Here is a 15,761-nt window from a genome sequence, read left to right on the forward strand (position 1 = left end):
GTCCCCAAGACTTGACTTCGGGACATTATATTTTACTGCAGCCTGCCTTACACTGTTTCCGCTAAATTAACCTCATTGACGGCGACACTCGTGGATTCCGCTGTCCAATTATTACGTTTTGGTCCCATTCTGTCAAAGTAAAACCAAACAACAGGTAGAAGTATAATCTAAATTTACATCAAAACTTAATAAAAGACAATTTCAACTAGTTTATATTTGCAAATTAATTGAATACGATTAACATCGTTCTCTGCTGCCATAAACTCAATATTGCATCTCTGCATGGGACCACTGATATTATTTTTTAATTTTGATGGTTCGTCTTTGGCTTTAAGCTAGACAAAGCCCAATCTGATTGGACAAAGCCATGTGCTATTACATATCGAAATATATCTACAATATCAAGTGTTTTTTCTCCCCTTTGCAAATATTTCTTCCCTTTCCTTTGTCGGCACAAATTGCAATAGCGTTTGTCGTACAGATTTTCCGCTTCATGTTTGACTTGTCCGATTTCAAGACTTCTTGGTCCCCAGTGGCGCATTCCTACAGCAATTCATACACGCCTATAATTATACTATATTTTCAGAAAAGAAATGAAGAATATCTTATATAAGGGTTAAATTGAATAGTTTTTTATTAGCTCACCTGGCTCGAAGGGCCGGTGAGCTTATGTCATGGTGCGGCGTCCGTCCGTCCGTCTGTCCTTCCACATTTCCTTTAAATCGCTACAAGTCATAGAGTTCTGCATGGATTGTAACCAAATTGGCCACAAACATCCTTAGGGGAAGGGAAACGGAACTTGTATAAATTTTAGCTCTGAACCCCCGGGGGCAGGACTGGCGGGGCCTAATAGGGAAAATAAAGGTTAATCCTATAAATCGCTACTTGTCCTAGAGTTCTGCATGGATTGTGACCAAATTTAGCCACAAACATCCTTGAGGGAAGGGGAACAGAACTTGCATAAATTTTGGCTTTGAGCCCCTGGGGGCAGGAGGGACGGGGCCAAATAGGGGTATTAGAGGTCAATCCTATAAATCGCTACTTGTCCTAGAGTTCTGCATGGATTGTGACCAAATTTGGCCACAAACATTCTTGGGGGAAGGGGAACAGAACTTGTATAAATTTTGGCTCTGACCCCCCGGGGACAGAAGGGGCGGGGCCCAATTAGAGGTAATAAATATTCTTATTCCTTCAAAAAGAAACAATGGACCTGTATTCAGAACATTACTTGGCATTACAAACCATGAGAGCGATACTGGGCCTCTTGTATTATGGATATAACACAAAAATAAGAATATATACTCTTAAATGAACCGTAATTTTTTTTACAGTAGGCTTAATAGGACGTTAATTTATCAAACGAACAAATATGTAACTATCACCTTATGTCTGATATAAATTATGGTGACATTGAATTGGTATTTTATGATATTGCATGATTCTCATCAAGTTAATGTTAACTTCCATCATGGTTTTCTTTACCTGTATACATGTATATATTACATAAAATACACCAAAACGGTATGAAAACATGTTATGAAATGGCTGATGAAATTAATTCTTCAGACATCTGAAAATGGTGATTTGTTTATCATTTTTTATACCTCTACATGAAATGTTTTGAGAAAAACACTTTATCATAGCCATATTTAGTACAAACTAAATATGGCTATGTAATTAATGTGCATAATGTTATTAGTTTTCAATAGAAGAGTTTTCAGGTTTTTTTTCTGTGTTTCTAAAATTAATTTTAAAATGGCCTTAATCTGTCAATTAGTTTTACAGTTTAAGATAGACGATTGACAGTGACACAATATATTAAGAAAAAAATTATATACATATATATTAGCTATATTAAGACAATTGGTTGATATTTGTAGCGGTATCAAACTGGGTCGATCATCGGTGACCAGGTAGCTCAGTCAGTAGAGCACTAGATGCAATTATTTGGTCTGGCTGCTATAGTTTCTCCTCTCCTGTTACATATATATCTCCTATCATAATGAAGTTTGATAATTTTAACGTCCTATTAACAGCTAGGGTTATGTAAGGACGGCCTCCCTTGTATGTAGTGAGTAGCGTGTGTGAAGTGCTAGGTGCGTGTTTTGGGAGACTGCGGTATGTTCGTGTTGTATCTTCTTGTAAAGTGGAACTGTTGCACTTTTTATAGCGCTATATCACAGAAGCATGCCGCCGAAGGCACCTGGCAATACACCCCACTGGTCACACCGACACCGGGCCAACCAGTTATCCCACTTCCTACAGTGTCTGGCCGTGCCGAGTTGTATGCAGGAGCAGAAACTACCACCTGGTCACATAATACCGACACCGGGCCAACCAGTTATCCCACTTCCTGTGTGCCGAGTTGTAAGCAGGAGCAGAAACTACCACATTTATAGACTTTGATGTGTCTCGCCCTAGGGGGACAGACCCAAAAGTCTTCCTCACAGGGGCAATCACTCAACCGAAGGTCAAATAATGAGGTGGTGTCAAGAGAGACATTAGGAAGAAGAATGTAAGTTAGGGAGAAAGAAAAGATAAGACCCTAAAAGAGAAGGGGCAATGAGGGGCAAATATTTTGCCCAATCATGGATTTTCCTTACTTTCACACCATGATTACCTTAATATAGCGACGTTTATGAAAATTGCATTATGAATGAATTCTAAAGTTGCGTTCCATGGCATATTTTTTTTTTACATATTCTTGTGTACTCTTAAGGTGTCTGTGATCGACATAATACTGAAATACGTCTTCTTCTTCTTCTTCTTAGAAATAATAAATATATAACTGATATGTTCCCCTTTAGTGTATGTTAATGTATTTAGCGATGTATGTGTATCCTTATTTTAGCTTTTTCAATTCGTTTTTGTCCGTGGTCCGTCCGTTAACAATTCCCGTTATCGCTATTTCTCATAAAGTGCTGAAGCTATCTATCCCAAATTTCATATGTAGATGTAGGTTCCCCTCGGGCCCAAATTGTGCATATTACATTTTAGGACCAATCTGTCAACAAGATGGGCCACCAAGGTAGCCATCTTGGATTTTGATAAAGTTTGTTAGCGCTATTTATCAGAAAGAATTTTATGGATCATTCTTAAATTTCATATGTAGGTTCCCCTAGGGCCCTAATTGTGCATATTGCATTTTGGGACCGATCTGTAATCAAGATGGCCGCTAGGCAGCCATCTTGGATTTAAATAGTTATCCCCCGCCCAACAAAGATGGCGCGGGATATACAAATGGGTTCCGTCCATTGGTCTTATGGTCTAGTAGTGCCTTTTGCTATTTTTAGGTTTTCATTTTGTGCTTTTTTTCTGTAACCATAGAAACATTGCTGAAAAATATCATATTTTTGTACCAGGATCGTTTCCGCAGCATAACTCTAAAACCAGCAGATATTTCCACGAAACTTCATAGACACATTCTTTTTATGGTCTTGTAGTACCTTTGCTATTTTTTTCTGCACTTTTTCCGTTACCATGGAAACATTGCTGAAAATATCATGGTTAATGGTAAATGCTACTTTGCAAAATTTGTGTATATAGTCTAATATAAATGTCAAGGCTGTATACCTGATTCAACAATTGCAGCCTCGCTCTACTTGGCCCTGCAGGTAGGGCGTTAGAATTGTACCTGCTGCCCCTATTGCATGATCGTAAGAGGCGACTAAATTTAGGATCTTATCTTTTCTTTCTTCCTAAATTACTTTATTCTTCCTAACGTCTCCCTTGACACCACCTCACTTTTGGCCTTTAGTTGAGCGCTCGCCCCTGTGAGGAAGGCTCTGGGTTCTGTCCCCTGGCCGAGACACACCAAAGTCTATAAAAGTGGTAGTTTCTGCTCCTGCTTAGCGCTCAGCAAAAAGGGAGTGGGACGACTGGTTCGCCCGTTGTCAGTATAATGTGACCGGGTGGGGTGTGTTGCTTGGTGTCTTCGGCGGCATGCTCCAGTGATATAGCACTATAAAAAGGGCAAAAGTTCCACTATACAAGAAGACACAACATGAATATACCGCAGTCTCCCGAAACACGCACCTCGCACAACATACACGCAACACACCGCATACATGGGAGGCCGTCCTTACATGACCATAGCTGTTAATAGGACGTTAATTAATCAAACAAACAAACAAACAAACAAATTAACACAGATACATGGGAGGCCGTCCTTACATGACCATAGCTGTTAATAGGACGTTAATTAATCAAACAAACAAACAAACTTGAATTATACTCCATCTTTTTTTAGCTCAACTTCCTTTTTCCTGGGTTTTTTTCATACACATAAGTCTCCACAATCAAACTTACTTTGATATCTCCATTGGCAGGGGATCTGAATGACTATGTGCTTGTTAAGTTTGTTATCGTTATTTCTTACAACTTACTGAAGGGATCTGTCTCAAATTCCATATGTAGGTTCCCCTAGTTATGCATATTGCGTTTTTGGTTTGATCGGTCAACAAGATCGCCGCCAGGCAGCCAATTTGGATTTTGATAGTTTAAGTTTGTTATCGCTATTTCTCAGAAAGTATTGAATGGATCATTCATATGTCTATTTGTTTGTTTGATTAATTAACGTCTTGTTAACAGCTATGGTCATGTTAGGACGGCCTCCCATGGATGCGGTGTGTTGCGTGTATGTTGTGCGAGGTGCGTGTTTTGGGAGACTGCGGTATATTCATGTTGTGTCTTCTTGTATAGTGGAACTGTTGCCCTTTTTATAGTGCTATATCACTGAAGCATGCCGCCGAAGACACCAAGCAACACACCCCACCCGGTCACATTATACTGACAACGAGCGAACAAGTCGTCCCACTCCCTGTATGCTGAGCGCTAAGCAGGAGCAGAAACAACCACTTTTATAGACTTTGGTGTGTCTCGGCCATACCAGCATACAGGGAGTGGAACGACTGGTTCGCCCGTTGTCAGTATAATGTGACCGGGTGGAGTGTGTTGCTTGGTGTCTTCGGCGGCATGCTTCAGTGATATAGCACTAAAAAGGGCAACAGTTCCACTATACAAGAAGACACAACATGAATATACCGCAGTCTCCCAAAAACACGCACCCCGCACAACATACATGCAACACACCACATACATGGGAGGCCGTCCTTACATGACCATAGCTGTTAATAGGACGTTAATTAATCAAACAAAGGAACCCAGAACCTTCCTCAAAGGGGCGAACGCTCAACTCGAGGCCAAAAGTGAGGCATTAGGAAAGATGAATAAGTCAGTTAGGAAGAAGAGAAAAGATAAGATCATAAATTTAGTCGCCTTTTACAATCATGCAATAGGGGCAGCAGGTACAATTCTTAAGCCCTACCTTCAGGGCTAGGTTCCCCTAGGGCCCTTGTTGTGCATATTGCATTTGAGGACCGATCGGTAAACAGGATGACCGCCAGGCAGCCATCTTGGATTTTGATAGTTATAGTTTGTTATTATTTCTCAGAAAGTACTGAAGGAATCTTTCAAATTTCATTTGTAGGTTCTCCTAGTTGTGCACATTGCATTTTTGGACCAATCTGTCAACAGGATAGCCATCTTGGATTTTGATAAAGTTTGTTATCGCTATTTCTCAGAAAGAATTGAATGAAATATTCTCAAATTTCACATGTAGGTTACCCTTGGGCCCTAGTTATGTATACTGCGTTTTTGGATTGATCGGTAAACAAGATGGCCGCCAAGCATCTTGGATTTGATAGTAAAAGTTTGTTATCGTTATTTCTAAGAAACTTTTGAAGGAATCTTTCTCAAATTTCATATGTAGGTTCCCCTAGGGCCCTTATTGTGCATATCGCATTTTGGGACCGATTTGTAAACCAGATGGCCGCTAGGCAGCCATCTTGAATTTTGAAAGTTAAAGTTTCTTATACTCATTTCTTACAAATTACTGAAGGGATCTGTCTCGAATTCATATGTAGGTTCCCTTAGGGCTCTAGTTATGCATGTTGCGTTTTTGGTTTGATCGGTCAACAAGATCGCCGCCAGGCAGCCAATTTGGATTTTGATAGTTTAAGTTTGTTATCGCTATTTCTCAAAATTAATTGAATGGATCATATTCTCACATAAATCTATATATGTAGTTTTCCCCTATGGCTCTCGTTGTAGGATACGTAGCTGCATTTAGGACACCGATCAGGCAGCCATCTGCTTAGGTATATGATAATTAAAGACTTGTTATGTTATATCTCAGAAAGAACAGAAGGAAATATCTTTCTCAATTTCATAATTTTGGGTCCCCCTTGGGCCCTAGTCTAGTGGCAGTAAGCTTTATTGGACACTGATCGCGGTAAACAAGATAAGCCGCTAGGCAGAGCACAAATCTTGATTTTGATAGTTAACAAGTTTGAAATCGCGTTATTTCTTACATCAAATTAACACTACAGGATCTGTCTCCAAAATCCATATGAAGGTTTCCCCTATGAGCTTATTACTTAAGCATACTAGGGTTCTTTGGCTGTATCGGTACAGCGAGATTGCGGCATAGGAATGCCCTCATAGATTTTGATACAGCTAAAAGTTTAGTTATCGTGATTTTCTTCAGAAAGTACTTGAAGGATATCTTACTCACAATGCGCAATATGTAAGTGTTCCCCTAGGGGGGCCCTAGCTAGAGCAAAATTACATTTTGTGACCTTTTCCCCTACGGGCCCTAGAGTGTGCATATTTAGGCATATTGGGATAGGGATGGGACCCGATACGTGTAAAACGGAGCTGGCCCGCCTGGAAAAGCCATCTTGGACTTTTAATATAATTTGTATAAAATTTGTTATCGCTATTTTCCTTTATCTCAGCAAGTCATCAGTTTTAGACTTCAATTCAAAACTCCTTAAATTAGAAATCATCCAGTATCTAAAGTTTTTGGGAATACCAACAATTTTTACAAAAGTATACACATAGTACATTGTTTTTCCAAAACAGTCTCAAGATAAACCGATCAAGATGCCAACACCTAAATCGAGGACAGAGAAGTTACCATCAAATTCAACATATCAAATGGTCATATCCAAGTTAATTTATTACTGATCAAAAACAAGTTCAGATGAGATTTGCAGTAGGAGTGGTCAATATTGTATCGCCAAGCAAAATGGATACACATGATAGTGTAACGTTAGAATCTAAAGGACTGAATAGCATGTGTGTTGTAACTTTGGTAGGTGAAACGACTACAATTGTAATTGTATTATAATAGCCATAGCAAAACTATTGGGGATTCGATATCAGAGATTAACAGCTAATAACTATTTACATACAGATTACAGGGGGGGTGTGATATTACCTTCATTAAAATCTAACACACATGTAACCTCAAGAAACGTTAAGTCCAAACTTGTAAAATACATTTAAGGAGTCGAAAAGCTTGACAAAAGAGGAGTAATAGTACTTACGTGTACTACAGATAATGTAAGATAAACTTGTGCATTAGCATATTAAACTACGTCAATAAACAGATTCATAATTGTATCTGTATTTAAGTGGTGTTACAGTTATTGCATTTTTTCACCATACAGACAAATCGATATAAACACTTTTAGAATTATAGACACTGTCCCCGTATCCCCTATTGTGCACTACGACTCAACAAGAATTTTTGTTTTTTTATAGCAATTGAAATGCAATAAATGGGCATATAGTTAAGGTCAATCCACAACATTTGGTCCACAACTTTAATTCTTATTTTGACAAATGCTCCATAGGTCTCAAATTGTATTAAAATGACTTCTTAAGATATTGTATTATGTAAAACATACATATAAACTAAGAAGTAGTCAAAGGATTCATTTAATATGGACCACTGCAGTTACAGAGTCTTAGCCTTACCTGTCGTCTTACACACTGTATCACTCCTATTGGTAACGGATCCGGCCCCGGTTGTTTGGTATCTACTTCCGGAAACATTCGTACCCAAACAAAATGAGAGGGGTAACGTGCTAAATCGCTTTAAAAACCTCGATATTATTTAATTTTGTTTATTGAAACCTAACAAAATTAGAACAGTGAAACGCTTAACATTATAGATATGTCCCAAAACCATTGTATGTCGAAAATGAGAATAAAGTCTCGGTTATTGTAATTCAAACATGTAACCTGGATGGGATTTCCTATGCAAATCTGAGAAAATTGCGTGAGAATATAGGTAGGGCGCTTAGAATTGTAGTACCTGCTGCACCCTATTGCATGATCGTAAAAGGCGACTAAATTTAGGATCTTATCGTTTTCTTTTCTTCCTAACTGACTTTATCTTTCCTAATGCCTCCCTTGGCAAGGCAACCGCCTCACTTTTGGCCTTAAGTTGAGCGTTTCGCCCCCTGTGAGGAAAGGCTCTGGGTTCTGTCCCCTGGCCGAGACACAACCAAAGTCTATAAAAGTGGTAGTTTCTGCTCCTGCTTAGCGCTCAGTACACAGGGAGTGGGACGACTGGTTCGCCCGTCCTTTTCAGTATAATGTGACCGGGGAGGAATGTGTTTGCTTGGTGTCTTCGGCGGCATGCTTCAGTGATATAGCACTATAAAAAGGGCAACAGTTCTTCCACTATACAAGAAGACACAACATAAATATACCGCATTCTCCCCAAAACACAATTACGCACCTCGCACAACATACACGCAACACCACCGCATGCATGGGAGGGGGCCGTCCTTACATGACCATTAGCTGTATTCATAGGACGTTAATTAATCAAACAAACAAACATATCTCAAGATATCGGATGCATTTCTTTAAGGTAAGATGTTGAATGAAGAATAAGGATAGAACAAAAAACTATCTATCACTTCAAATGTATCATAAATACATCATGTGTGCCATAATCGATGATGTTATAGTGAGCATGTGTTAACTAGAGTGTACGTGTTTGGTACGTACGAAATTCCGGTTTGGTATTCATTAGTATATACGGGTTGGTTAACAACCTGGTTAAAAATTTGAATCACAAATAAAAACATAGGATAACTTAATGAGAGTATTATCATTTTGTGCAGCTCAAATTAACATATTACACAGCAAGACCCGATACCATAATTACAATCATAGAAAAAAAAGTAAATTTATATACATGTAAGATTTGTAATCCTAGGCAGGTGTTTTGGCTAGCTTATAGATATATATATACTATACAGTATGTAGCTTCGTCATATCAAAAAATATATCGGGGAAAGCCGGGAAAAACACCGCACGCAATAAAATTATGCAACAATTAATTATTAAGCATTGTAAATACAAATCAAGTCTTAGAAACTTTTATACAAGTTTCCATACTCATGCGTAATGTTTACTCGTGGTATTTTTGGGTTACTATGTTTTTTATTCACCCCCATTTGAGGAGACACATTTTCTCCCATACTTCGCAGGGATATCCCGCGGTTGCTAGGGAAAAGATAACTCTTTCTTACACAGGGGGGTTGTACGTGACATCATCAATACATGCGGGCGTAATAGCTCCGCGCATTGTAGTTGACATAAGTATGGGAGAAAAAGAATCAAACATGGGTCTGTGAAGTAGATAGGGATATCACAACCCTCGTGAAAGATTTTGGCCGTCAACCTTCGGCAAGCTTCGGGTTGACCGGCCAAAATCTTTCGCTGGGGTTGAGATATCCCTGTCCACTTCACAGACCCATGTAAGATTCTATTAATCTTTGTGTTCTATTTACAGATTCGCATTTCATTACATATAAAATTAATATTGATGCTCCACCGCCGACAGAGCATAAATTATATTCATCATTTGAACAATAATTGGTGTTTAATTGTGCAAATATATGTCTAATTAACACAAAAAATAATATAAAAAGACTGATTTTCGCCTTTGGTGCATGCGCAATCCGTACTTCATTCTATATAGGATATAGTGCCGTGGAATTTTTTCAGGATGCAATTAATTTTTTTTCATATTTTTAACTTGAAGTCAAATTAAAAGCTCAAACTTTTCAGTGGTGGTAACGGTGTAAAGTAAGTAACTTTTGTAACTTAAGAAAAATACTTAATCGTCTGCTCCTGTTTTTGATAGTGAAAAAACACCATTTGTCAGCGGTGGAGCATCTTTAATATTGATGTCATGATATTTCTAAACCAATTTATTAACAGTATAATCTCTCCCGTGATGTTATCTACATTGTTCAAGTGTTTATTTTTATGAAACAGCTTATATCCAATTCTCCATAATTTACTGGCTGTGGTGTCATTTCAGTTGTTCGACTGCCCAATATCTATTTAAACAGCATTCCTATTGAAAAGAAAAAGGACGTATATGAAATCCTTGGAAAGACGTATCATCAGGAATCCCTCAAGGATCCGTGCTGGGCCCACTACTGTCCGTAATATTCGTGAACGATCTACCATTAATGTATATTCAAAATTATAAAATCATAAAATGTTTCGTACGAAAATAGTCTGGTCAAACAAACAAAAAAGATTTCTTTCGTGCGTCCTTTTTGCTTGTTCGTTACTTTAAACGTTTGTTCGTTCCTTCAGTAAATCGGATTTTACTATCCTCTGTGAAACGCGTTTTCTGTGTATATATCAGACAAGTGCCCTAGTTGTGCCTTTTGCTATTTCAAACCTTCCATTTTTGGTATTTTTTGTAGTCTTGGAAACTAGTCAAATTACCAAATTACTGTCTATTTTTGTAACCAGCTGGTTTTCTTTCAGTTTCACAATAAACGCATTAATAAATAACTCTTACTAAGCGCAAGGGATTATGCCAACCAAACCGTATACAACAATTGAATATACCAAACCGGAATTTTTGTGCGTACCAAAAACGTACACTCTAGTTATAACATGCTCGATAAACATCATCGACGATGGCAAAAAGGATGTATTTACGATAAATTTGAAGTGGTAGATAGTTTTTGTTCTACCCTAATTTGAAATGCATCCGATATCTTGAGATATGTTCATATTTTCACGCATTTTTCTCAGTTTTGCACGGAAATACCATCCAGGTTACATGTTTGAATACAAATAAGGAGGCTTTATTCTCATTTTCACATAGAATTGTTGGATATATTAAATTTTTAAGCTTTCACTGTTCTAATTTTTGAAAGGTTTCAATAAACAAGCTGACCGCTAAGCAGGAGTAGAAACTAACACTTGGTGTGTCTCGGCCAAGGGACACAACCAAAAGCCTACCTCACAGGGCCGAGCGTTTAACAGGAGGCCAAAAGTAATTCCGACGCCTTACCTGCAGGGTGGCCGAAGTTGAGGTGACAAATTTACAGGTTAAGTTTTTGCTAAAAAAATTTCTAAGAAAACCGCGACTACAAATCGTAATAATAATTGAACATAAATCCTAATGTTAGCGTCCATACTGGTTTCTAAAATTGGTGATTTTACCGAGAAAACATTTTGTTGTAGGTGCCGCGACGTCAATAAGTTGTAGTGCATGGGTGGTTTTGAAATGTAGCCTCTTCAGACGACATTAGTATCATATTGCATGAAATGAACTAGTTATACACTCGTAGGTATGACGCAAGGAAGTCATTATTATAAGACTTTCTAAGCTATTTGGCATTATGCAGGGAGGTCATATAAGACTATCTAACTAGTGTTATGCAGGGAGATCATATATCAATTTCACTGTGCACATGTGACCACGATGCCGGCAAAATCAGTAAGTTTCGGTTTTTGGCTGATTGGTGGTTTTAGATGACGTTGATAGTATTCCATTGCTAATCGAAGGAAGAGTTTAACATGTTTTGTCTGAAAACCATATCAGTTTACTTTGAAAAGATATGCTTTTAACAAAGAAGGCGCAAGAAAAAAGATCATATATATTACGGAGGTCAGTGTAAGCACACTTAACTTGGTCGATCGCAGAACATGGATAGCTATAGCTTGATCATAAAAAGGATCCTGTCGGAGGAGATATTAAAGATGTCGCTTATTACGTTATGTTTTCTTTGGTTTGTTATATTTACGTTCTATTGTCATTTCAATATCGGATGTGTTGCTTGGTGTCTTCGGCGGCATGCTTCAGTGATATAGCGCTATAAAAAGTACAACAGTTCCACTATACAAGAAGACGCAACATGAATATACCGCAGTCCTCCAAATCACGCATCTCGCACAACATACACACAGCATACATGGGAGGCCGTCCTTACATCACCATAGCTGTTAATAGGACGTTAATTAATCAAACAAACAAACAAATTCAGTATCGCTTCTCGCATATGTGGCGTCTTGCACATGTGAAGTGCAAGTTTTTAGAAGATTGGTATATACATGTTGTGTATTGTAAAGTGGAATTCTTGCCCTTTATAGTGCTATATTACTTAGGCATGCCGCCGAAGACACCAAACAACACACTACATCCGGTCTTACGATGCAGACAACGGGCGAACCAGTCGTCCCTCTCAATCTCCGTTATGCTGAGCGCCGGGGTTAAAAGTGTCTAAGTAAGGCATGAGGAAGAAGAAAATTAGTAAGAAAGAAGAGTGATTGTCATTATGGGAATTAAAATTAAATCTTATTCTTTAATTCCTAACTGAGAGTCAGATATATCGTGTGCAGTTCTTTGCTGGCATACGTTAATTACACGCCACACGTATGGGAGACTGTCCTTGAATCAATAGAACAAATGACTTATTAATCGTAGTATTTGACTGAAACAATTCTGAGCCATTCAATAACGAGATGGCGTCACATCAAGTAATTCATTTTGACAAAATCCTACTACATTGTATACAATATACATTTCTCCCTCAGTATAATTTCCGTGTACAATGCTATATAATCAAAACAAAAATATTATTTTTTGCAAATATTTTATTGTTTTATTTCCGGACTTGTGAAAGGAATCTCGGCAATATATAAGATGATAGATAAAGATGAATTAGTTGATCTACAATGAGAAAGAAATCCATTTTAGTAATTGATAAGATTAGCGTTTAGTCTATTTTCTATAAGAAAAAAAAAGATTGAAAAAAATACATTGCATTCGGACTATTTTAAGAACTTATCTCATTTATTCAGAATATATTTATTTTTTTATCAATTATTATTAACATGCAGATATATTTTCAATGAGTGGCACTTTAAACATGATACTTTTCATTATGTCATTATGTATAGCAAACAATTGTTTACCTGGAATTTTTAAGGTTTCAATATCCCCCGATTACAGGACTCGGTCTCATAAATCTGCTTCCGTATCCACGTCCGAAACTTCCCAGTCCGTAGTCTCCGACGCCGCTGCCGATGAAGTTGGCTAATCTAGGCCTGTATCCATTATAGCCCGAAAATCCTAGATCTCTTCCGTATCCATAGTTAACAAATGGTCCAGGTTGATAGGAAATGGGATTATCTGATAAAGAATAGGCTGAACATGTATAAAATTATCTAAGGAGTGATACACATATACTAATATAACATAGGATGTTTAAAAAACACATATTTTTGTCGCGTTGCAAAAAGGCGACTTATCTATTACTTAATATTTGCTTTTATCGCCTCATGTTTTGCCATGATTTTAGCCTTTGGAAAAAAGGCTCCTGGTTCTGAACCCTGGCCAAGACACACCATAATTAATCTATAAAAGTGCTTCAAACCCAAGCCAACCAACATCATAAGATAACATTTTTTGACGATAATGGTTTTTTATTATTATTATAACGACATGGTTTCAGTCAGGTTATTTTCCTTCTAACGTTTGATCATACGCGACTTACGTGAGCGCCGCCGACGAGTCGAGAAGTTGACTAATTTTGATATTTGGATACAGTTGCTGTAAAGCTGTTAAGTATATATTGGGACAACGTTTGCAAATATCAAAGTGATAACTTACCATCATAATGACATAAAGCACCGGCCACGAGACAGAACAGGAGGAACACTACTTTTATCATGGTGGCGGGTAAATGGAGACTGGAACAGATTTTTAAAATATCATATGGAAAAAAGAAAAAATACATAATTATGTCCCCCCCCCCCCCCAAACAAAGTGGGAGGGCATATTATTTTTGCTCGGGTTATTATTATTATTATTTTCTTCCGCCGGAATGGTTTCCGACACTTTTCTCGGAACACAGAACCTCTACATAACTGATTAAATCAACATAAATCAACAAATTAACCAAATGTACATGAAGATGAACCCGTCAGCAAGACTTTTATAGTACTACAATACAGCCATGATCACTACCAAACCAATTCCTCTGAAAATAGCGTGATATTAGGTATGTACATTTTAGGAGACCCTGAATTCCGATATAAAATTACTTTATGATTAAATCCCTTAACAAGATGCTTACGCTTACAAAATGTATTTTACAAAGAAAACTTAATACTAAAGCACTTGAGTGAAACACAATGATGTTCACTATCATCAAAGCAAAAATAGACACACTTACCTAAACGTCGATAGAGTATGGTTTTGAGTGAAGATTGTGATTGGTTTGCTGAAGTCTTCGTTTCATATTTAATTTATAAGAGTTCTTCAGAAAAAATCAGGAAATTCTTGTCAACTCTGATCCAAAAAAAATCCTTATTGTGAAGGTAACTGAGCTATGATGGTCGTGACATATTCACACTTCAGGTGCCCTGAGTACAGTAAATTACACATTCCACAACAATAAAACTGCCCGAGGGTATAGAACAACGCGCAGCTATAAAACACTTGGGTCATGTGTGTCATTGTCTTTCAATAAGAATCTTCAATCAGAAGATGAACTTTTTTGAAATCATCCCATAATTGCATCTAGATTGTCTTTTTTCTTTAGTTTACACAAGCAATTGAGGATTAATATGCACGTTTTTTGTTTGTTTGTTTGTTTGATTTATTAAGGTCCTATTAACAGCTATGGTCATGTAAGGACGGCCTCCCATGTAAGCGGTATGTTGCGTGTATGTTGTGCGAGGTGCGTGTTTTGGGAGACTGTGGTATTTTCATGTTGTGTCTTCTTGTATAGTGTAGTTGTTTTTTGACATTCGTTTGTTAAAGCTGCAGCAGGCATTCTTAAAAAATAGAATGAAAGAAAGAAAGGCCGATTGTAAGACAGATTTCCAAAGATGATATTTATCTTAATATTCCTTACGGTTCTCTTTCATTAAATTTAACGTTCATATTATCACCATGTGATCTCTCATATCAACATTTTCTTTTACTCTTAATTTTCTATTTATATACGATGACACCGTCATTTATTGTCAGCAGCATAGAGTTCTATTACATGTCATGTCATCGTGATGAGAAGAAAATGCACGTTTTGCATGAAATACATGAAAAGTGTACCTATACACTTTTTAGTCTGGTATTTGTTTCCTCTTACTCGTATTCATATATTTATATTTTCTTGTAGTGTATACGTATCATCATTGAATTCAAATTTGTGTTAAAATCAAATTGGCATTGACTGACTCGGGCGACGGTTCAAAAGGGTTCAAAATGGCTGAAATTACCACAATGTTCTATTCAGTTCTTAGGTGTGATGCAATGGAAACATTTACTCTTACTCTTAAAGAGTTTACTATAACATAGTGTATATATTATGATAATCTCATTATTGTGCATGTTTTGTTTTCAATTTCCATGGGAAATGCGTTAATCTTCGTAGGAACAAGTGAGATCGTCTCTGGTTTTAGTCCCCTAGCCTAAGCAAACAAATATTTTTAAAGAACGCTTAGCACAAATGGAATGGGCCGACTGGTTGCCCGTTGTTTACTGTCCTAGTCTTTGTTAAATTTGCATAACGTCAAAAAATATATACTAAAAATATCTTCAAAATTCGATCTGATCTTAAATCAGAATGATCAGA

The 15,761-nt window shown here is 37.4% G+C and overlaps 1 long non-coding RNA gene across 1 annotated transcript; it reads right to left on the reverse strand.

Moving 5' to 3' along the window:
- Window positions 1–12,770: 12,770 nt before the first annotated feature.
- Window positions 12,771–15,143, reverse strand: LOC138333973 (uncharacterized). Its single transcript, XR_011210057.1, has 3 exons — window positions 13,793–15,143; window positions 13,096–13,312; window positions 12,771–12,850 (listed from the first exon to the last, which is right to left on the reverse strand). It is a non-coding gene; the product is annotated as an uncharacterized lncRNA (long non-coding RNA).
- Between the last annotated feature and the right edge of the window lie 618 nt (window positions 15,144–15,761).

The sequence above is a fragment of the Argopecten irradians genome, chromosome 10 (assembly GCF_041381155.1).
Source record: "Argopecten irradians isolate NY chromosome 10, Ai_NY, whole genome shotgun sequence".
Taxonomy (NCBI): Eukaryota; Metazoa; Mollusca; class Bivalvia; order Pectinida; family Pectinidae; genus Argopecten; species Argopecten irradians.